A 26,093-nucleotide genomic window follows, 5' to 3' on the forward strand; every position below is an offset into this window, starting at 1 on the left:
GGGAAATATCATGGACAAGGAAAAAACATTTTCTATGGAAAATGTGTATGCAACTTGATAGGATGACCATAAGAGGCACAACCATCTTGATTATTTAAGAGAGTAGACCTATTTAAGAGTAGACCTATTGGTAGAAGGAAAAATCAAGAGAGGTGATAACACCATGCTGCTTTTCATATGCCCCTCATGCATTTCTGTGAAAGGAGAACAAACAGAATAAACTCTTAGGGTACATTCGTATCTGAGGCGTGCCTGGTCCATTCTGAATTTTTATTTTTATGAGGGATAAATAACATAATAACATAACAGGTTGGACTTTTTTGGGAGGTGCAATTCCAATTATGTCAAATTTTTTTAGACGATATATGCAATTTTTTTTATATTTGTCCTATATTTTTTATATTTAAAAAAGTAATATTTTGTTAAATTTTTTAGGTCTCACTTGGGGACTTAACATGCAAATACGCGATCACTTGTACAATACACTGCAGTACTGTGAATTTACTGTTACTCTATTAAAAGAGTTATCCCATGATTAATGTAAAAAATTAAAATCAGACATAATATAGAACAGTGATGGCGAACCTTTTAGAGGCCGAGTGCCCAAACTACAACCCAAAACCCACTTATTTATCGCAAAGCATAGCAAGTTAACCTAAATACTACAGTCCAATATAGTATATCTTCCATGTACTTTATCACTCAGCTATAATATCCTGCCTACATTCAGTGTGCTGCCTGCGCTGTTCATAGTGTGCCCTGCGCTGATGAATGGCAGGAAAAGTCTAAGGCATATTGGTACACCATATATTTTTTCCAGGGTGGGGGTGCCCACAAAGAGGGCTCTGAGTGCCACCTCTGGCACCCGTGCCATAGGTTCGCCAACACTGATATAGGACATGTCAATCTTTTTCTAACAAAGCTAGGACCAGCCCTGTACCTTACATAAATACAGAGATTTCCCCATTCATTGCTACAATTGCTGTGCTAGATTTATATCAAGCTGCCAGCTCAAGGGGAGTGTCCTTTCTGCTTCACCTCAGGGGACATGTCCTTTCTGCTGCAGTTCTCCCCCATCACAGCTCAGAAGGCAGTTGAAGGATAGAGCTAAACATGTGTGGCCTTCTTAGTGACCCAGACAAAGAAATAATAATAAAAAAAAAAAGATGGTGTAATACAGATACATTTTACTGAATAACTAAGTGGTAAGGATGCTAGAACTGGCTCTACTGCTTCGTGATTTGGTCCGAATTTTTTAAAAAGTTCGGATCCACACAAAATCTAATTTTTGGTGGTTTGTTTCGGGTAGTGTACTAGTCTCTCTCTCTCTTCCTCTATAGTTGATTCAAAATGGTAAATTAAAAATGCTAAAGGTGTTGTCTTTTTTTGCTATACCAGTGATATATCCTCAGGTGAGTAGGAAGGAGCCTTCCAATTGAAGTGTGACAGCAGGATCATTATTCCTATTTGCTGCTGCAGGAGGTAAACAGTAAGAACACAGCAGCAATGTGAGCACTGCATTATTTCCACACAGTGGATTGTCAGAGATGCCTTACTGCCTTTTAAACATGTGTATGTAGTGGAGCTAGGAAAATAGCTAAGCCAGCCTCACATCTATAACTAGCTCTTTCAGTACAAAAGCCCTTTATCAGAGCAAAGCAGATGAGAACAGCTTTTCTAGTTGCAAGGCCTTAAAAGGGAACCTCTGGGTGGGTACTATTTCTATTATGGAGACTGGGTGATATGCATGATGACTATTGTAGGCTAGAAAACGCTCCTCTTGATTTCTGGGGAAAATATATGCAAATTATCAAGTCTAACATATGTTGGCATCAGATAGGTTTAGGAAAGTAAATTTCAATAGGTTTCCAAGAAACCCAAAGGGGCATCAACTGGTTTACAATCAGTGATGGCCAGTTCGCAGTGTTCGCCGACGAACACATGCGATCTGCCATCTTTATTCCCAAGCCCAGCGATGCAGAGGTAAGTCTTTACCTGTGCCTGCGCCGCAAGCCGCTCTGAAACACATGCGGTCACCGGGAGCAGGCAGTTCCGAGAACAGCCTTCATCTGGCTGTTCTCGGAACTGCCTGCTCCCGGTGACCGCATGTGTTTCAGAGCGACTCGCGGCGCAGGCACAGGTAAGGACTTACCTCTGCATCGCTGGGCTTGGGAATAAAGATGGCAGATCGCATGTGTTCGTCGGCAAACACTGTGAACTGGCCATCACTGTTTACAATACTGTGAACTACTCAGCATACTAGGGGCTCTCCATAATGAGAAAGAGTACCCCTTAGATAACTTATATATATTGTTTGGGAACACACATTTGTATACTAGTCTCTCTTCTGGCATAATTCCATACATATACACCAAATGCAACATCTGTATAGAGATATTGCCTTCTTGTGCTTAAAGGGAATATGTCATCACAATCTTAGATTATTGTCTGCAGTGCTTAATGAATAGTAAGAATTCCAGAATGGTCATCCATTTTCCTACTGCTCCCTGTTTCCCTACTTTAAGCGTCTAAAGCTGCACTGGAATACACCATCCGGACTGCCGTGCCTCTCCATTATGTAAGGCCTCTTTCACACTTGCGTTGTCCGGATCCGGCGTGTACTCCACTTGCCGGAATTACACGCCGGATCCGGAAAAACGCAAGTGTACTGAAAGCATTTGAAGACGGAACCGTCTTCAAAATGCGTTCAGTGTTACTATGGCACCCAGGACGCTATTAAAGTCCTGGTTGCCATAGTAGGAGCGGGGAGCGGGGGAGCGGTATACTTACAGTCCGTGCGGCTCCCGGGGCGCTCCAGAATGACGTCAGAGCGCCCCATGCGCATGGATGACGTGATCCATGTGATCACATGATCCATGCGCTTGGGGCGCCCTGACGTCACTCTGGAGCGCCCGGGGAGCCGCACGGACGGTAAGTACACTGCTCCCCCGCTCCCCACTACACTTTACCATGGCTGCCAGGACTTTAGCGTCCCGGCAGCCATGGTAACCACTCTGAAAAAGCTAAATGTCGGCTCCGGCAATGCGCCGAAACGACGTTTAGCTTAAGGCCGGATCCGGATCAATGCCTTTCAATGGGCATTAATTCCGGATCCGGCCTTGCGGCAAGTGTTCCGGATTTTTGGCCGGAGCAAAAAGCGCAGCATGCTGCGGTATTTTCTCCGGCCAAAAAACGTTCCGTTCCGGAACTGAAGACATCCTGATGCATCCTGAACGGATTTCTCTCCATTCAGAATGCATTAGGATAATCCTGATCAGGATTCTTCCGGCATAGAGCCCCGACGACGGAACTCTATGCCGGAAGACAAGAACGCAAGTGTGAAAGAGCCCTTAGTATGGCACACCAATCCTGACAATGTATTTCAGGGCAACTTTGAGCACTCACAGCAGGGGAATGAGGGCAGTTGGAAAACTAAAAATCGTGATCTGGACTCCTATTCATGAAGTACTGTCAGAAAATAGTCCAAGATTATAGTAAGAGATTCCCTGTAATCTGGAAATTTCCCTTTATTCCTACACTCCAAAAAAATACTGATAGATTAGTCTCACTTCTTATGAGACTGGCCCTAGTGTGTATATGTGTATGCGACTGGAAAGTAGACTGGTGATAGAGATAAGTGAGAGCGATCACATTTGTGTATCTCACTACAAAATACGATATCTTAGTGCTATATATGCATTGGTATCTAAATATAATTGGAAAAATATACATCTTAAGTAGGGCAGTTATTAACAGCTATCTCAATATCTTCTGTTCTATGTCATTCTAGTGGGACCAGTTTTGATGGTGTATAATAAATGATGACATGTCTGAATCTGGTACTTCCTCCTGTGATATTTTGGGTACTAGTGTATGCACCTCTGGGACACTGAATCCATGTCATACATACAAGACAATGGAGCAGATTTACGAAAATGTCTAAAAGAAAAACCTTTACTTCCCCATACCGACCAATCACGGCACAGATTTAAATTGTATTATGCTCTTGAAAAAAGAAGCAGCACTGTGATAAGTTGCTACAAGCAACAAAGATATTTTTTTCTTCCGCGCATTTTAAATTTATTTAAATTTGACAAATTGTGCTTAAACTTTGTATTTGTCAGAGGAACTTTAACAAGACCACCATAAAAACACTTCTGTTAGCACTTGGAATACTTACTTAGAGCTCCTTTGGAAAATGAAAGGTGGAATCTGATTGGTTGCTATGGGCAATGAAGCCAGTTCTATTTTACACCCGTTTTGATAAATCTCTCCTATTTCATTAAGACTTAAGATGCAGTACTGTATACAGTATGTCCAACAGAGTATCTTTCATGGACTGGATGTAAGCATACCGATTTAAGGGACTGCCTCTGCATCTCGTATAGCTGTGCTGCTGAAGCCAACTACCTAAGCTCAACAGCTATTTATGCTTAAGGCACCTAGTTAATGTCTTCTTACCTTCTTTTTGTACCAAATTTTACAGCACCATGGAAGAGGACAACGACTCTAGTCTCACATAATCTGCTGGCCCACAAGCAGGTTAGAATATCAGACCTTGGAGAATGGAGCTCTTATGGCTTCAGTAGTGGAGACCTCTTGGTGGATTAGTGATCACTGCTTGTAGAAATGCAGTAGTCATTTTTGCTAAGAATCAATAGCTGTAGGGACATTTCCCCTATTAAAATGTAATAAATATGAGGAAAACTTGTCTTGAATGACTGCTCGCTATGACATATAGCAGGCTTTAAGCCTATTGTATTAAGCTATAGTCATCACAATGACAAATAGATTCCAGAAATCTGTAAGGTGTCCTACCAATCTGTGATGTTAGCAGGACAATAATCTTACAAAAAGATTTTTTTTAAATGTTAAAAAAAATGTAGCCTATCACACTGCTTCAAAGGTTCCTGTATAATTTGATATCATTTGCATAGATGACATATATTTATACAAAATACATTGATATATCTTGTAGAATGTATGTTATGCCAATCTATTCCCTCATATGCATTTGTTTGCCCATCACTGACCTATTACAGACATGTATATCATCTCTGAAGCTACTTTAAAATATAACTGGATTCATATGAAAGACATTGGATAAACAATAGATTTGGCATTGCTATACAAAAGGCACTGAATTAATAAACAACTTTGGAAATGTAATTGGTAAATGAACATTTATGGAATATTATACTTTACTAAATTTCTAATTGGCTCCATGTAATCACACAAATGAAATATTAGACATGATAGATAGATAGATAATAGACAGACAGAGAGACAGATGGACAGAGAAATAGATGATAGACAGAGAGACAGATGGATAGATAGATAGATAGATGGATAGATAGATGGATGGATAGATAGATACAGATAGATATGATATTATATTGATAGATATGATATAGATAGATTTGAGATAGATAGATTTGTGATGGATAATAATAAGTGTTGGGGCATATTAGCATGAAGTATACTATTTGTTCATTTCTAAAATTCCCTGACAAGTAATATAAGGAAAATATAAATGTAGCTAATTAGATTTATAGTAAATGTTATTAATCTAATTAGCTCTATTTAATTAGCCCTAATTTTCCTTGTCATGAAACTTCATAAGCACAAAGAAAAGATTCCTGACGTACATTGTCGTGTAAGCTTTCAGAAAGAAAATTTCAATAGTAAATACGCAAGAATTTCTATAATGGAGGGGACGGCGTACGCCACCGCTCTTCCACTTCTAGAACAATTTAGAAGGAATAATAAAATCTGTAGAAATTACAGTTAATATTAGCTTTCTATAAATGTGACATAAAAGAAATGTGCCCTGCAGCTGAAGGACGCTGGCGGCCATTTCTTACATGTCAGAAAATGATTCTTAATTGCATCATCTAAATCCATGAGCGACATTGCTGACTGAAATCTCACTTCTTGCTGTAGGTTCGCTCAGAGAATACTGCTAATTTACCCATCTGCAGGAATCATGGGTATGATACCGCTATGTGACATCATGCTGATCACTGAAAAAAAAGGAATGGTCACTTAGGCTTAAATTTAAACTAAAGGAATGAAAACTAAATGAAGGGCATATGTACATTTATTTAGTGACTATGGATAACTATGAATACTGACTAAAAATATAATGATAAAAATACAATTTACTTGGTACTGCTGAAAGAAGCGACTAGTGACCAGTCCTTACTAGCTAGAAAATGGTCCAGCACTGATTTCGATCACCTCTCCCTTACACAGCCCAGTTGATTCCTACCATTGGGTGAGTAGAAAATACATATCGCCTATTGCCAATTTTCAAAATGTGGGTGAGGAATTTATTGTTTAGTAGGGCACAACTGTGCTCCCAGCACTATGACCCAGTGCTAAATAATGTCCTACCGTATGTGTCTACAGTAAGTCCAAATATTGTATTACTGACTATTTCCTTTAAGAGGATATAGTACTAGAATAGCCCTTTCACAGTAATCCTTTGTTGAGTGGAAATCAGTGTGAAATATATTTGTCAAGCTGATTTTCAGGCAGAGTTAAGTGTATCCTATTCAGGGGGTTCACAATGCTGTTGGCGGGAGGGGCCGTACATCAGACAATTTGTGAAAGGGCACCGCCACATCATCATAAAATGTGCCCGTTTCCTATCAGTCGCGGGTTCTTGGCAGGGAATTACACCTTCTTCTCCAAGTCATTATTTAAGTTTAAGTGATCTAAAATTGTTTGCACAAGGCCATTGTGTTCCTGCCTTTAGAAGCAGTAGGCACTTTGTTAATTTGTAGTTACCTACTGGTAAACTGCGGGTGCAACATCTGTGCCGTAGTAAACAAACTATTCTCTGTACTGTAGAAGTGACAAAAGAGAGAGAAATAGAGAAGACAACCGCAGGTTTTCCTTGACAGGTGCAAAGAACTGACTCCACGTGGAAAGCAATCAAGACACAATACCCAAAATGTTTTGTCCTTTAAATGGAATGCTGCAAAGCATTACATAATAATCTGAGGTCCACACACTCCCAGCGTTAGTGCCTCCACAACATGCTCAGCCCTTCTGCAGCTTCAAATGTTACCCCAAATTAAACGAGGTCCAACAGGTCTGAGTTTGTCAGATAGATTTGGCACATATGGTTCCATACAGGTTTAAGTGCCATAAACCTACTGCATTATCTTATATTTTCTCCCAGACTGATCAAGAAGGGTTGGAAATTTAGCCACAAAGAGTTAAATGACAAATTCAAGTCTCCTATAGAGATGTCGCGAACGTAACATTTTCCGTTTGCGAACGGCGAATGTGAATTTACGCAAATGTTTGCGAACGGGCGAACCGCCATAGACTTCAATAGAAAATTGCAACACAAAAACATACATTTTTTCTAATATTTGGTATTGCCGCGCCCGTAACAATTGGCTCTACAAAAATTTTACATGATCTACCCCATCAAGTGAACAGCGTAATTTAGCCAAAATAGATTTTTTATAGTCACCTCACCTCCCAAAAAACATAATATCAATCAAAAGAAAGTCGTATGTGGCCCAAAATAGTATCAATAGAAACCACATCATACCACAAAAAACAAGCCCGCACACAAGACCATAGCCAGAAAAATAAAAAAATAAGGCTCTAAAAAATAGAGATGTCGCGAACATAAAATTTTCCGTTCGCGAATGCGAATTTCCGCAAATGTTCGCGAACGGGCGACCCGGGCGAACCGCCATAGACTTCAATAGGCAGGTGAATTTTAAAACCCACAGGGACTGTTTCTGGCCACAATAGTGATGGAAAAGTTATTTCAAGGGGACTAACACCTGGACTGTGGCATGCCGGAGGGGGAACCATGGCAAAACTCCCATGGAAAATTACGTAGTTGACGCAGAGTGTGGTAAGTTGAATTCGCAATGCAATTAATAGCATTGCGAATTCAACTTAGATCTGAGTTCCTAATGGTTGTATTGCTAGAATTGCCGAATATAACGAATATAGCACTATATTCTCAATCTTCGTTATATTCTAGCAATACAACCATTAGGAACCCAGCTCTAAGTTGAATTCGCAATGCGATTAATATAACCTGTATTAATCGCATTGCGATTACAACTTAGATCTGAGTTCCTAATGGTTGTATTGCTAGAATTGACGTATACAACGAATATAGCACTATATTCTCAATCTTCGTTATATTCTAGCAATACAACCATTAGGAACCCAGCTCTAAGTTGAATTCGCAATGCGATTAATATAACCTGTATTAATCGCATTGCGATTACAACTTAGTCAAATTTGTGACACTGCAGCTTCAGAATGAATCTAAGATGGATGCTGTCCTTGCTTTTTGATAGGAGGTGGGAGGGTCTGGGAGGGAGGGTATGCTGATTGGCTGGAATGTGTCTGCTGACTGTGAGGTACAGGGTCAAAGTTTGCTCAATGAGGATGTATAGGGGGCGGACCGAACATCGCATATGTTCGCCCGCCGCGGCGAACGCGAACAAGCTATGTTCGCCGGGAACTGTTCGCTGGCGAATAGTTCGGGATATCTCTAGTCTCCTATAGCTTAATACATGGAATTATTGTAACATCGCTATCACAAATGACACAATTGTTGACCATGTATACTGTATTTACCTAGATTTTATGCTGAAATTTATTCTGAATTCATTTTAGCAGCGCAAATTGAATTTACTACCTGCTAAAAAGAGCAGAAAAGAAAAAAATGCTGCAACAATAAACTATGTATGTCAATCTGTTTGGAAATATACATACATATATAATATATATGTATGCGTGTGTGTTTATATCTACAGCTACCTATCTATCTACGTATATGTATATTTATATATAGGATTATTTTAGTGCTCTACATTAGTCGCGCTGATTGGTTAATATGTTGACACTCTTTTTCTGGATTATCTTAAATCCCCAATTGTAACACCCATTGTTCTATAGATAGGAGCATCAATAGACTACGGGAGATAGTTCTATAGGTGGCCCAGTCAGCAAGCCTTGGTTTCTATCTTGTTTGGGGACCTATGATCTCTGCCATTTCTAGCCACTTGGCTTATACAACGTGAAATATTCCAGTGTGGATTCCAGTTCTTGATTTATATCAATAATTGCTTGACTTTATGTCGGTGATAACATAACCTTATGCATGTGGAACCTCCTGCATACTGGCACGTTCATGATATAGTTCATATCTATGGCTGTCCTCTACAGCTATTAGCAATTAGTTGAGATATATTAATTTTGTAGCTGATGGAGCTGAATCTGTCATTTAACTGAATTGTTTGTGGCAAGAAATATTAAAAATGAACTTAGCTGGAATAGTCACAAGACGTAATCCCATTGTGCCAAATGAAATGATTGAAGTAGTGTTTCCATCATGTTTTCTTCTTCCAAGTCTGAATGGATCTTTTGTATAGCATTGTGTTGTCGACAATAGATCAACCACTATCAACTGCATGTAGATCTAGCTGACATGGGTGAAAATGCAGTCACAAAGGAGGTAGACCCAAGTGTTATCTGACTACTGTATTGTAAAACATAGGCACCACTTTTAGTTAAATATGTTAAATGTGCCTGAATCCAATTCACAGTGATGCAATAATTATGAGTAATAATTACAGGTGACATGAATGTGCATGACTATTACTTCATTTATTTATTTTACCTGATTTTCATAAAAAAGAAAATTAGCATTTTAACAAAAAAAACGTTCATTCAATTGGGGCTCTGCAAAACATGCCCATTTGCATTACAATGTGTACCTAGCAATAAAAATGTATGCAGATGTAGTATAATAAGGGGAAGGAGTCATTCATTGTATTCTTTTCATGATTGTTTATGATCAGTGTTACAAATAGATACAAATTGTCATTATTTCAGGAGTAGAACTCAGCCCTCCAATATTTCAGGAGTGATCTCTATAGAGATTGTCTTCCAATCCCGTATAACAGAGTCGTAGCTAGGCTTTTCTTCAACCAAGGCAAAGATTTTTTGTATTTTTTAAATCAAATATCTCCGTCTTAAGACCTTCCTCTTGGCCAAAGGCCATAAGTCTTCTTTTCTAATACTATTTATGCACAGGACATTATACCTAATTATGTGTCAGCTAGGAAATTGAAAACCGTGAAATTCATGAATGTATTCACCAGTTTGATATTACCAAGGTGCTACAAGCTACATATACAGGTGAAACGCCAAAAATTAGAATATTGCGCAAAGGTTCATTTATTTCAGTAATGCAACTTAAAATTAGAATTTTGTGAAAAGGTTCAATATTCTAGGCTCAAAGTCACACTCTAGTCAGCTAATTAATCCATACCCCTGAGCAAAGGTGACCTCAAAATTGTGACTTTGGGGTTTCATAAGCTGTAAGCCATAATCATAAAAATAATAAAAAATAAAGGCTTGAAATATCTCGCTTTTCATGTAATGAGTCTATCTCATATGTTAGTTTTACCTTTTAAGTTGCATTACTGAAATAAATGAACTTCTAATTCGAATTTTTCGAGTTTCACCTGTATATAGTTTTGCTTTATTGCAATACCATGAATATGATATGTACTGTCTGTGGTCTTGTATATGCAGAGTGCTCCATCGTGTATATATGGCATCAATGTACTAACATTACCACCAAAATTACAGTATAAACCATCTTACAACATTGTATGACTGGCTATATCCAATTTGGCCAATTTTGTTTTCAGATTAACATAATAAGTAATAAAACAAAAGTTTGCATATAAAAATGTATAGCTTATAATATGATGTTCTTTTCAGTTTATTAGATATTATTCTATTTTTTCTTATATATATTTTATGTCTGGTTTATAGTTAAACAAAAAAAAAAAGAATAGAAAATCAATTTGACTTTTATCAGGTTTATTAGGGGGCAAGTTACAATTATGTAATGAGCTAGTTAGACAGAAATAGATAAATAGATATGAGATAGATAGATAGATAGATAGATAGGAGATAGATAGATAGATAGATGATAGATAGATATGAGGTAGATAGATGATAGATAGATGATAGATACATACATAGGAGATTGATACTGTAGATAGTTAATAGATGAGTAGGCAAACAGATGCTGTAGACAGATAAGTAGATAGATGCTGTAGATACGTAGATAGATATATAGATACTGTAGATAGATGATTAGATAGATAGATAGATAGATAGATATGAGATAGATAAATAGATAGATAGATAGATAGATAGATAGATAGATAATAGATAGATAGATAGATAGATAGATAGATAGATAGATAAGTAACTCTACAGCATATACACACAGATAGAGATCATTATTATGGCTATTTTAAAACAATATCCAATAGCTATAAAAGAGCACAGACCTTACATTTGATTTCTCCAAAGAAAACTGGATGTCATTTCTTTTCTTGACATTCTCTCATCTTTGTCTTGCTAGCTATTTTTCTCATGGGCTCGGTGCTCAGCCTAGAAAAATCTGTAAAGGTAAATGAATACACTGGTATGTTGAGTCACGTTGTAGTGTACTGGAGATTCCATAAAATGAATCAATAATACAGACATGGTTGAATCAGGAAAATGTTTTATTTAAGACCTTCAAGCATTTCACATGACCTTATGTAGTTCTAAGTATATTAGCAACAAGTAAAAATCGCATCCATTAATACATATATTAATCACAACACTAGTTAATGCCTGTGTTATCATGCTCTCATTTCCTCTCTCTCTCTCTAACCTCCCCTTGGTATGACCATATATGTATGCATTGTATATAAGGGGTGGGATTAGCCACAGGATGGCGGTATTGGCCCCACCTTATATCGGTGAAATTGGTATCAATGACTTTGCTCTAAAGACTCCAAGAACTTAACGATGGATTCTTTGATCTGATGTCTTCAGAGATGGTCTCATAACTATGGATTTCCAAAAATATTGTCTTTTCCCCATTTTTTATAATTTTACATTGAATATAGTTTATAAATCTAAATCTTTATTAACAAAATTGTGAACTGTTTTACCATTAACAATACAAAAGCTAAAGCAATTTTGTTTTAAAAAATGTATGAATCTATTCTTTAAAAAGATCAATAGGATACCAAATAAATAAGGAATATTCCCTACATATGGTACAAGAAAAAAGTAATAGCAAGTAACATCTAAAAGTAGCTCATACTTCAAATATACTTAAAAATATCTAAAAAATAATACATATCAAAGTACAAAAATAATAAAAGTCAATCAAGTACACATATAAAGGTCTTGATTTCAATGGCAAGCATTCCATTCTATTACTATTATTTATGGTTTTACTTACTAATTTTGCTAATTTTCTTTGTGAACCATGTTTGTGATCAAGGTTCACCATCAATAAGAAAAATACAAAATGTAAAAAATATGTCTTCCATAGAGAAGGTATAAAATGCTTCTCAACTCTATAAAGGGAGTGTTGCTTTATTAAACAACGCTCTTGTACTGTATACATGCATTGTATATAAATGCTAATATCAAGTTTATAAAATCATGGAAAACTACTACCTGTAGACACCATATTGAATTTTTTATGTAGGGCTTCTTAGGCAAGCTGTATGACACTGTGTACATCATGTGTTTTACAAATATTCATAATGTTATAATACAGACTTCTAAAAATTCTGAACATTCACATTTCTGAAATTCTACTAAACAAATTTACGGAAATCCATCATTTCATGTAGAAGTCCCTATTTATGGGTTTAAGGAGAACAAATCAATACCTACTCTGTAGACTAACGTGTGGATCATGAAATGATTCCATTTGTATGTATTTGAACAAAACATCTAGAAAGTTTTCATAAGCGCCCATAGGTAATGTGTAGGCTACAACTTACACAAAGGCCGCATGAAACGGATTGCGATTACATGTTAAAACAGTATCTACAGTATAGCTTTAAGACTATGAGGCTCAACTGGCGACCGCTGTCCAAAGGAGTGGTGCTGAATGTGCCCACATAAGATAAGTAAGTGTCTTACAAAGCTTAGGTTTAAAAAATAGAACAGTAGTAATCCAACTACTAATACTATCTATAGAATACACTGAGATAGATAGATAGATAGATAGATAGGAGATAGATAGATAGATACATAGATAGATAGATAGGAGTTAGATAGATAGATAGGAGATAGATAGATAGGAGTTAGATAGATAGATAGATAGATAGATAGATGATTATATAGATAGATGAATGATAGATGAATATGAGATAGATAGATAGATAGGTAGATATGAGATAGATAGATAGATAGATAGATAGATAGATAGATAGATAGATAGATAGATATGATATAGATAGATAGGTAGATAGATAGATAGGAGAGAGAGAGATAGATAGATAGATAGATAGATAATAGATAACTAGATATGAGATAGATAGATAGATAGATAGATAGATAGATAGATATGAGATAGATAGATAGATAGATAGATAGATAGATAGATAGATGATAGATAGGTATGAGATAGATAGATAGATAGATAGATATGCGATAGATAGATAGATAGATAGATAGATATGCGATAGATAGATAGAAGATAGATAGATAGATAGATAGATATGCGATAGATAGATATTAGATAGATAGATATGAGATAGATAGATAGATAGATAGATAGATAGATAGGAGATAGATAATAGATAGATAGATAGATAGATAGATAGATAGATATGCGATAGATAGATATTAGATAGATAGATAGATAGATAGATAGATAGATAGATAGATAGATTAGATAGATGATAGATAGGTATGAGATAGATAGATAGATAGATAGATATGCGATAGATAGATAGATAGATAGATAGATAGATATGCGATAGATAGATAGAAGATAGATAGATAGATAGATAGATAGATATGCGATAGATAGATATTAGATAGATAGATATGAGATAGATAGATAGATAGATAGATAGGAGATAGATAATAGATAGATAGATAGATAGATAGATAGATAGATATGCGATAGATAGATATTAGATAGATAGATAGATAGATAGATAGATAGATAGATAGATAGGAGATAGATAGATAGATAGGAGATAGATATGAGATATACAGATATTAGATAGATAGATAGATAGATAGATAGATAGATAGATAGATAGATAGATAGATAGATAGGAGATAGATAGATAGATAGATAGATAGATAGATAGATAGATATGCGATAGATAGATAGATAGATAGATAGATAGATAGGAGATAGATAATAGATAGATATTAGATAGATAGATAGATAGATAGATAGTAGGAGATAGATAATAGATAGATAGATAGATAGATGATAGATGATAGATAGATACTGAGATAGATATGCGATAGATATGAGATAGATAGATAGATAGATAGATAGATAGATAGATAGATAGATGATAGATAGGTATGAGATAGATAGATACTGAGCTATCCTTCTATCTGAATGTATAGGAGCACAGCAGGAACCCAACACCATAACATGAGACCTTTGAGATTACAGGAGAGAAGAGCAATTTGCTATGGTGGTTTTGTCGAGCAGTTTATTTGAATTGAAGTGAATGTGTATTAATTAGGGTGGTGCTGGCCGTCCCTTAATGAAAATCTCTGGTTACCATTCAAGCCAACAATACAAAGGCAGGCTAATCTAGCTGATCAATTATTAACCACAATACATTGCTGGAGGGACAGCTGAAAGATGAAAAGTTCATCATTTGTCATCAGAAAGCCCCATCTATTCAACAGATGAGTTTACAAGGTGGAAGTACATCATTATATATATATATAATTATACATGTCTTACAAGGGTTACACATAATTATGGGCTAAATTACACACTTTAAAACGTAGACCATGTCTGAATGGTTTGTGAATGGTGTTCTGTACAGAACATAACCCTGCTGTTCTATATATTCGGCCGTGTGTCTGGGTAATATGACAGATACATATACTTTGTTACAAGTCAATGTAATTGATATATAATGTAATTTTCCAGCAGGGATTCTTTTCTCCTTCAGGTTGGAAGAGATCCAGAAATCCACACAGTCCAGTGATATTACATTACAATACAATAATGAAATAAGGATTTTCTAAATCACATTATCATCCAAGCATTCTGATCTGTTTATTTTCTATTAATACACATTTTGGAAATGCACAGCTGCCATGAGTAGCACACGTCCTGGTGCAGCCTGCACCTTGTTTCTGGAGAGGATGGGCACAAACTATCACTGCTCTGCTATGTGGCTGAAACTATTCAAGGAGCAGATATTGTATCAAGGATCATAGCCCATAATGACACCCAGACAGCACACCGACTGACTATTTGGGGGGATGCATTGGGGCAACTCGGTGAGTTAAAGCAGCACTTCATTGGGAAACTGCAGACTATAGTTTGTGGAATAACAAACTCAGCTCTATTACAGATGACAAACTCAACACTGCTACATCTGTATAGGCTATATGATATACTAATCCGCCATATCCCAAGCAGTGTGTATTTAAAAAGAATACTTTGTACCTGTTGGATTTAATGAATATATCATGTACCATGTGCCCGTTGGCTTTAATGAGTATATCACCTGTTGAAAATAACAGACTGTAGTTTTTAACATGAGAAACTCAATGCTATGCTGCCATCTATATAGGTGATAAGACGTTCTATCCGCCATCTCCCGAACGCCCCTGAGGATGCCATTTACTTATCTGTGACTGGAGATAGCCCTCTGCCTGGAGCAAGGCACAGCTCCGACTTCTAAAGGACATTCATTGATTTTCTGCACAAAACTTTGGCCTGGGAGACGCTTCAACTGTTGCACATTTCGGGGCGTGTGCTGCTTATTTCAGTGCACACAGAGCAATGTTCTGTATGTGTGCACAGCGCTATGTACCGGGCTATGTGTCTATTACTATCAGCAGAATATGTTACAGGTACATATACATGGATGCAGAGAAGTAATCAGATCATACTTCTAGCTGTTTCCTCCCGTCCTTTCCTCTATTTATCATTTATCTACATAGCTTATATATCTATCTACTTATACCTAATTATCATCTATGTATCTACTTATAATCTATCTATCTATCTATCTATCTATCCCTCTATCTATATACCTAATTATCATCTATGTATCTATCTACTTATAATCTATCTATCTATCTATCCATCTATCCATATACCTAGCTTATATATCTACGTATACCTAATTATCATCTATGTATCTATCTACTTAAAATCTATCTATCTATCTTTTATCTACCTAGCTTATAAATGTATCTACTTATACCTATCTATCTATCTATCTATCTATCTATCTATCTATCTATCATCTATCTATCTATCTATCTATCTATCTATCTATTATCTATCTATCTATCTATCTATCTATCTATCTATCTATTATCTATCTATCTATCTATCTCAGCTACAGGAGAAGAACTCTTACCTTGTTCTTGTCTAGCTGTGTGTGTCCTTCTGTAAAGTTTTCACACCACTTCCGTACTCTTGCCAGCAGTAATCTTGCTCTATTGGCTGCTTTGTGTTTCTTTAAGAAAAGCGGATTTCACTTGATGCTCTCTAATAAAGAGGAGGCGCAGAAGGAATGTGCGTCTTCGCTCGGCCAGGTCTAGCAGGCTAACTCTTTCTGAAAGTAACGCTAAGTGAGAAGCTTCTTGGGAACTGAGCTAGGGAAAAGAATTATCCCCCATCTTTATATCAGCATCTCAGACAATAGCCAAGGCTAGTGTTGCAGCTGGAGGCTGTCTCTTTAAACCTCCAACCAAAAGGTGGCCTGTCACATCCATGGACATCCGTGACGTCATCTGATAGAAGCATGAAAAAAAAAAAAATCCCTTTTCAAAACAAAAGTCCCAAGGCGACCATGGCAACAGACTGCAAATGTCAGCGTATATCCATCAGGATGCTGCTAAGCAGCTTTGCCTTTGCCTCCCACATTGCAGGGAAACAGTGTAAATCTACTGCAATTAGCACTATTGCCAAGCATAATTTGCAAGAGGAGAGGAAGTCATTGTGAGGGTGGCATAGGCTGGCAGCAACTGTACTAGCTGCAATTTATCTGCATGCCACTCAGCTGTTTCTCTCGTCTTCTTCGCCTGGGCTTTAATCCTATGCACTTCCTTCTTTACGTTTAATGCCATTATGTGGGCTGCAGCAGGCACCGAGCAAGATGCAAATCCCTCCTTCAAAATTACATTTTCCAAAACAGGAAAAAGAAAGAACGCATTCCTTCCGAATTGTCGTTTTCTCTCTGTCACAAAGCATTACAGCATTAAAGATCCTGTGATCTCTACCACTGGTGTATTCTGGGGGTATATCAGGCATGAGATCCCTCATAGGAAGTGAGGATATGATATATAACGGGTCTGAATCCACGAGGGACATAACCACACCCCGCTACACAGACATCTGCACACGGATAAAATGGCTCGACAGCTCAGGACTACAATAGCCAGAGAATATTCCGAGACACGTCGGTCTTCTCAGCTGTATAGTAGTATGGAAACGTGACAATGCATATCGCAAATATTTCATGAAATGTTCCCAGCATAATAGATCACATTTGTAAAACCACAAAATTGCTTACAGTGATACATATTGGATATCCCAGGGCAATGTTTTAATCCCTCAGATTAATCACTAGTTAATCTAGTTTCCATGTAGATAATTAATAGTTTGTTATAATGTTAGCTTTGTTTTATGCTATATTCTAAATATGATTAAAAGGTAGGTAGGTAGATAGATAGATAGATAGATAGATAGATAGAAAATAGATAACTAGATATGAGATAGATAGATAGATAGATAGATAGATAGATAGATAGATAGAAAATAGATAACTAGATATGAGATAGATAGATAGATAGATAGATAGATAATAGATAACTAGATATGCGATAATAGATAGATATGAGATAATAGAGAGATATAGGATAGATAGATAGATAGATAGATAGATAGATAGATAGATAGATAGATAACTAGATATGAGAGAGAGAGATAGATAGATAGATAAATAATAGATAACTAGATATGAGATAATGGATAGATAGATAGATAGATAGATAGATAGATAGATAGATAATAGATAACTAGATATGAGATAATAGATAGATAGATAGATAGATAGATAGCTAGATAGATAGATAATAGATAACTAGATATGAGATAATAGATAGATAGATAGATAGATAGATAGATAGGAGATAGATAGATAGATAGATAGATAGATAGATAGATAGATAGATAATAGATAACTAGATATGAGATAATAGATAGATAGATAGATAGATAATAGATAATAGATAACTAGATATGAGATAATAGATAGATAGATAGATAGATAGATAGGAGATAGATAGATATAGGATAGATAGATAGATAGATAGATAGATAGATAGATAGGAAGAGGAGTCCACTGTGGAGATCGCTGCCCAATATGTCTCTACCTGTCACCAACTGAGAGTGAGATGAGACACCATGGACTATTATACCCCCATACTGCCCCTTTAACCCAACATCCACCCCTTTAAATCCCACATCAACCCCCCCTCTACAATACCTATTATTTATTTTGCTTTGGCAATGCTAAATGATTTATTTGGACGTGCCAATAAAGCTTTATTGAATTGAATTGAATTGATAGATAGATAGATAGATAGATAGGAGATTGAAAGATAGATAGATAGATAGATAGATACTGTAGATAGAAGAGAGTACACTGCCTTTTCCTCGGCATCCTTGGTGGCATCGGTGTAGCACCTGATTAACACCCTTGTGTCAAATGTTTGAGCATAAGGACTCCAGCCAGCAGTGTGAGACACCAGGATCTGCACTACATTCAGAGATCTACAATATGGGGAGGGGTGGTCACTAATGCCATCGCTCCTCCCCATACAGAAACCTTGTCTGCCGGCAGCAGAAGCTGTTTAGGAGGAACGATCTGCTGCCGGCAAACGATGATTTTGGTGACTACACCAACGATCCTATTAGCGTGTGTTTCACTCGTTCATCGGGTAATCGGCGGCACCTTTACACCGGCAGATTAATCACTAACAAGGGCTCATTAGCAATAATCTGCCCGAATATCGACCAGTGTAAAGGGGCCTTAAGTTGATAAATGAATCAATTTGTGTAATTGTTTTTTAGTTTCACTTGATATATCCCTAGTGTTTGCATCCCATCTGTCCTGACAAAGATTTAAAGTACATACATACACTTCATAATAATATATATTACTCACTATTTTTCTACACTTTGACCTTGGTTTAGTCATTAAAATCTCTAAAACAGTGGATTACTACTATATTTGTGATGGTTTTAAATTGTACATATGGAATATGGAGAAAATCCATCAATATGCACCAGTGACAAGCCCAAGAGTAATTGGGCACACGCTAAGATAAATTTATTTGAATTTATAAGTTTCTTTGACTGAAGTTACTCCCGGCTGTGACTTTCTATTTTGCAGGGTATTTTCTATAGTCAATACTGTATATCAATAAATGGAGTGCTGCTTTAGTCCTTTTCTCAATAGATCAGAAACAAACTAAAAAAAGATGTCCCAATTAAATTGCAAGCCAAGAATTTTCACAGTGGGGATAGAAATGGGGGATGTTACAAACATTCCTAAATATGCTGGAGGTTGTTTTTCACTGAAGAATTTTCTAAAGGAACAAATAATGGCATTTCACAACGTCGTACTGAGAATTTCTACTAAAATCAGACTTTTTAGCCTTCCTGTAAATACTTCCAGTCCATATGAAATAACAATTCTGGATGATATCATTCTAGAACGTTCTATAGTGCCATTCTTTAGTTATTTCTACTAGTTGTCAATTTAATCATGCATTGAGGAATAATTAGAGTTCTAAGAAAATATGCCGCAGAATTGTTACTTCATGGAGAACACAACATGGGAATGAAAGTAGTGGTGACCCACTTTCTAATGTGATTACAGCTGTAATATGGATTTTACCAAACTTTCCCTGACACCTGAATGGAAACATACATCTCTCTTCCGTATATCGCGTGGTTTCTTAGGTGTCTTAGAAAGTTAGGTGAGGAAGCTGTAATGGCAGAAGAGCTTCATAGAGAAGCACACCTCAATAGAAGAGATGTATTATAGCTAACGTAATGGAAGAGAGGAGTAGTTACCCACAGGACCAGCTTCCATCTTTCATTTATGGTCCATATGGCCTATGAAAAATAAGAGCTGGAATCGGATTGGTCGGGATGGATAACTGTATTAATTTTCTTTTGTACCCGTTTTGATATAAATGTTTCCCAAAGAATTTCCTAGTGTTTTTTTATTTTATTTTCTGAGAACCTTCCCTTCAATAAGATACAATAATGCTGGAGTCTATTCTTCTTAAGTGATGGAGCATTAATTGTATGAAATGAATCAAAGTAATACTTTGCCGTCTGTCGGCCTGAGTGTTCATTTGTATTAGAGAGAATTGAAGCCTTTCATTCCTCTGCGTATTGCAGTCACAAAAATAGTTTGAAAGCTTGGACAACTTCCAAAGACCATGCAGGCACCACGTAGGTGCCAAGAACCACCTGGGGAGCATCGGGTCAGACCTTTGACAGCATGGATCAGCCCTAGGAATGGGCTGGGGATAACTCACAGAGACTATAAGCAGTTGATATTCTCCAGGACTCAGTTACATATTGGAAATATCCGTAAGCGTACTTCTTGGCCTACCGGATACAAATTTATGTAAGGTTTATGGATAAAAAAAAATTGCACACAAATCAGATCTGCTAAGGGTAGGTTCACACCGGATACCAATTCATCATAATAGGATCTGGTGGTAATCCAGCAGTTTTTCATCATAAATACCAGCTGCAAGTTGCATATAGTAAATAGGGGTCCGGCAGGGTCTGGCTATGCTGGATATGGTAACTCCAGTAGACTACCGGATTTACCTCGCCCAGTGTGTGTCCCTCTGGTTTGCAGCAAGGATCCTCCAATTAGCGCATAACAGATATGTATCTACGTTTCAGAGGACCACCAGTGAGTGCTGTCATATGCTAATAGAGATGAGCGAAGGTCTTAAAAATTTGATTTGGCTGATTCGCCGAATTTTACAAAACAAATTCGCTTTGTGCTGAATTACTTAGTTACAAAGCACATTTTTTGTAAGTAGCAGATGCAATGACAGAGAACAGCGATTGCGCCTCTCCAAAGAATTTTTTTTTTTTATTGCACTATACAGTTTTACGAATACAATGTCAGGGGTGAGAAAGGCTCAACATGTCATGAGCCGAGATGTGGGTTTTCTGTGATTTTTCATGGCACAGGAAAATAATTTTGGAAAGAATATGTTGGAGAATACGCGGACATCTTGACTACCTTTTGTAGAGTCTCACATTATCATGAGGAATACACCACATTAAATATCTTTTGGTGACTAATGTTTATACATCTGTGGCATAGCTACTCCAAACTACACTAGTCCATAGAATGATATTTTGTCATTGATTTGTATACTGTTTCTTTTTTGTTCTTTATCATTTTTATTATACAGTATTCTATGTTTAGTTAAGGATATTCTTAGGAAATCACAAATGCATCTTTAGAGAATGATACTTCATAGTAATATGACAAATGGGTACTGAGTGATTGCTGTTTTTTTCAATAAAAGAAAGCCCTCAGCTCCTATTGTGTGCTGAAAAGCAACACCCTCTATATTACTCACACACCCAACTGGCATAGTAATATAGCTGAAGACCTCACAAAGCCCATTACGGATTTACAGTATATCCTGAGTACACAATGGGTAGTGTATTTGATTATTTGATCATAGATTTAGAACTGGGGATTTAAACATTTAAACTAGGTGCAAGGAAGCTGTGCAACACTTAATATTCACTATATATATATATATATATATATATATTCCTATGAAGGATCTGTGCATGGCTGAGTGGTATAGATCAGAGAATCTTTAAATGCTTTAATGTAACAGAGAGAACATGACAATTTGGAGTGAATGGACATTTTGGAGTTTTCTAAATCTCTGTCTTATTAAATGTTTTAATGAGGTGCTACATACTGAAGAGCTATTTTAATGAGCAGATTTATATATATATATATATATATATATATATATATATATATATATTGTGGTAAAGTGTATGGAAAAGTATTGTAAGAGATGTATATCTCACCCAGGTTCCTCAACTGGGTGAGGTAAGTAAAATCCAGGAAATCTAAAGTGGTTTCAGCAAGGTGTAGGTTGCTGAGACGGTTTTGTTAAAAGTTCAAGGGCTGGATTTTATTTTGACTGGGAAGGTAAGTTTGGTAGTGGAACCTCCCCAGTCCACCCCCATTCCAGGGCAGGTTTTCCCCTAGCCTGAGGGATCCCCAGGTGTAGCCAGCTGGGATCGTTAGGGGGAAATAAAAGCACATCCCAGGCTGTCAGTCTGAGAAGGAGTTATGCCTGGAAAAGTCTAGGAAGCTGGCTGCCTTGCTGGCTAGAGACGCCGGATTCTCTGTGTGTGACCTGCGCTAAATAGGTTAGCTAGTAACTAATCTGTATTAGTTAGAGCCCAGACGGGCAGTTTATTTTGTTTTATTTATGTTTTGTGGTGCTGGAACTTCCCCGTACCTAGTGAATTATAACTAAGAGCAATCCCTTATAATATATATATATACATTTTTGTAGACTATATAAATTGTAACATGATGGTCCAAAATATAGGACTTGTCATTGCATTTTATAAGGGGTCATGCAGAACAGTCCTGTAGGTTACCCTTTTACATTTAATAGTTTTCTGTACTGGGGAGATTGAAACCCAAAATCTGTTCTGCTGCCAATGTAAATTATGTTTGAAGAGACACCTCCATCACCGGTTAACAACCTACAGTATATGGGAATATTCCATGTTTTTTTTAAACGGTTGGATGGTTTTCTGAATATAGTTTTTTGGAAGTCACTCCATGTATACGAATACCTGTCCAGTGCTATTAAGAGGGGTTTTCTGGGCTACAGATATTGCTGACCTCAGAATAGGGAATCAATAACAGATCTGTGAGGGTCCGACACCCCCACTAATTAGCCTTTTCCGATTGATGCTGCACCAGTAACGGTGTACGGAGGAGAAAGAGAATGCTCAGTGCACTGTATTTTTCGGCACCAGAAGCGTAGCTGCAATACCCTGCTGCCTCCAGCTGTACACCACATAGATTCCAGCATTAATCTGTAGGAGATGCTGGTTGTTGGACCCCCACCAATCTAATGATGACCTATCCAGTAGATAGGTCATAAATATCTGTAGCCTGGAGAACCCCTTTAAAGTCTCTGTCTGGAAAGCAGAGTTGCACTTTTTGTCAGATCAGGGTGAAGTGATGGGTGATGACTCAATTAAAGCACCATACTTCTCCATGCTATCCCTCTACTGTAGCTGATCAGGGCTTCACACTTGCCAATTAATCCACTGATCCTCTGTTTCTATGTCTACTTAGGTTTATCAAGAGAATAGGGCTGCCATTCTTTTAGGAACTCCAGCCCTCTATCTACTATTCTAATGAGATTACATTGCAGAAAAACCATTCCCTGGGCAGCAGTCATAAACCAAGATTACATTGCTCTCCCATTGAGAACTTTTATCTCTCTGTAATTACTGCTCCAGGAATACAATATTTTATATTTCATTTTCAATGGCATATGCTGATGAAATTAAATAAATAAGATAAAAATCCATAAAAATCTAAAGTTTTCTATATAAGAAAAAATACCTCTTTCTGTTGGAAGTGTCCCATTAAAGTGTCCCATGAATTTAAATCTCTTCTGCTAGCCTTCATTTATTGATTACAGACTGCAAGAGTCATTTACTTAAAGGGAACCTGTCACCACCAAAACACCCCCTAAACCGCTTGCAGCACCTCACAGCTGAAGTCATCCGGTGTCTGATGATGTCTTTAGCTAATTTATCCGATGGACAAGATTACCAGGAAACAACTTTTATTCCTGGTATTTCGCTGGCTATATGCAAATGAGGAGCTTGAAGTCAATGCGGCTCCGGCCTTTTCGCTTGAAGTCAAGATTGCCGCGCACACTTCCCGTCCGTTTGCATTTGATTGATGGCCTTCTTTTTCTTCATGCACGATTCTCTATGAGATCTCGCCACCTGTGCCGTACGATCTTATTTTCGGTGCCTGTGCAGTGGTCCCCGCTGTAGTGCATTTGGATTCAGTAGGGCTCACTGCACAGCCGCTGAAAATAAGATCGTATGGAGCTGGCACAAGATCTCCTGTGGAATCGAGCATAAAAAATAGGCCAAACGGACAGCAGGGGGTGCGGAAAGCTACTGCCCCCTTGACTTCAAGTTCCTCATTTGCATAGAGCCAGTGACAGAATAAAAGTTTTTTTTATACGACCTTGTCTACCATTTGGTGATTCCAAAATATGCAAAGTCCCCTTCATGCGCTGTGTTTTTATAGCACCACCGTGACCTACAGTATCTGCGTTCTGGATCCTGTTGGCCTAGACGCCCCCACCTTGTTGCAGATAAACCATTGACTTTTGTCTGTTATATAGGTATATCTATCATTTATGATGTAGTATATCAGTGTGAGACCTAAGTAGTGGGGTTATATTACGGATTCATCAGAGTGTTGTATTCTTGTAAGCGCCAACCCTTTAAGAATTATTTATATCCCTCTTGGCCTGACGTTTTCTATAGTCAACAAGAGTTTGCTATTCTAGTTTGAACATTCCAGACTTAGACTTTGATATACAAGTATATACATATATGGGGTCATTTATCAAACCAATCAGATTCCACCTTTCATTTTCCAAAAGAGCTGTGAAAAAGGAAAGGTGGAATCTGATTGGTTTCTATGGGCAACTAAGCCAGTTCTACTTTACACCATTTTGATAAATGACCCCAATAAGATCCACAGCTTGGCTTCCCTTTTTGCCATTTGTTTACACGTCGATTTACATATAACTAGATATCCTTTGAGTGATTGTGCCCCTGATGAACTCCATGGCTGCATACATGGGGCGAAACACGCAGGACCTGTGATTATATATTTATATCAGCACATTTGTGTAATTTTTGTGTAGTATTACATTACAGGAGGATTGTCTGTATCTCCCCTTGGTGTGGCCTGTGGTTTTCACATATTCATGTTTGTTACCAGATACAGGTAAATGGTACACCTTTGTTGACCACACGCCACACGTTTTGTGACCCCACCACTATATATCTGTCTTTTGTCCGCTCTGTGACCTAACAGAATAGGGCAGGGACAGATTTGAACAGTGGGATCGCTCTTGAGGCTATTCTGCTCCCTAGGCAGGAATCTGTTTTTTAGGGATGAATTATGGAGGATCCCGCTTTGATCCTTTTAATAAATGTTACGTTTTTGAGGAGTGTTTTTCTTTTTTGTGATTCTTCTGGCTATATTCCCCTTAGCTATAATAAATTTTTCCTTATAATAAATGATCAGGACCTGTGATTAAAATCTTGCTTGGAAAAGAGGCCATAAGAACAAGCGCTCACCATTCTCAGTATTAATGTGTAACAGCGGCTGCTGTGCGCCGCTGTTCCCCTGCTTGCTGCGGTGGCCCGGGCGCCGTGTTCAGCGGTGATCTGCGGCTGGTGCTTCCCATTCACCGCTGCAGTCCTGGGCTCTGTCTGTGTGGGTGCTGTTGTTCTGTATCCGCTCCACAGTTTGCTCTCAGCCCTGGCCACAGCATGCTTGCTGTTTGTTTCCTGCAGCACTTCCTTAAGGGCCGGAGCGCGTCACTTCCTGGACTTTATGGGTTAGGTCATGTGACCCCGCTCACCTATCCTAGCTCTCCTGCGCGTATATAAGTGGCTCAGCCTCCTTCCCAGATACCTCAGTGTCAAGGTCCTTGTGTCCTGTTAGGTTCCTGGTTTCTGCTAGTGTTCCTGACTCGTACTTGTGTTCCTGGATTCTGCTACCTGTTAGATCCCTATCTGCTTGCCTTGACTCTCCTGTTGCCGACCCAGATTGCCTGACCTGTACCTGTGCCGCCTGCCCTGACCTTTTGCCTGTCTGACGACGCCTCTGCCTCATCCTTCGGTC

The 26,093-nt window shown here is 37.7% G+C and overlaps 1 long non-coding RNA gene across 1 annotated transcript; it reads left to right on the forward strand.

The window, feature by feature from the left end:
• The first annotated feature begins 689 nt into the window (after nucleotides 1-689).
• On the forward strand, nucleotides 690-21,204 carry LOC120985942. The gene is made up of 3 exons (XR_005775604.1): nucleotides 690-901; nucleotides 3,634-3,637; nucleotides 21,193-21,204. It is a non-coding gene; the product is annotated as an uncharacterized LOC120985942 (long non-coding RNA).
• Nucleotides 21,205-26,093: the final 4,889 nt, after the last annotated feature.

The sequence above is a fragment of the Bufo bufo genome, chromosome 1 (genome assembly GCF_905171765.1).
Source record: "Bufo bufo chromosome 1, aBufBuf1.1, whole genome shotgun sequence".
NCBI lineage: Eukaryota > Metazoa > Chordata > Amphibia > Anura > Bufonidae > Bufo > Bufo bufo.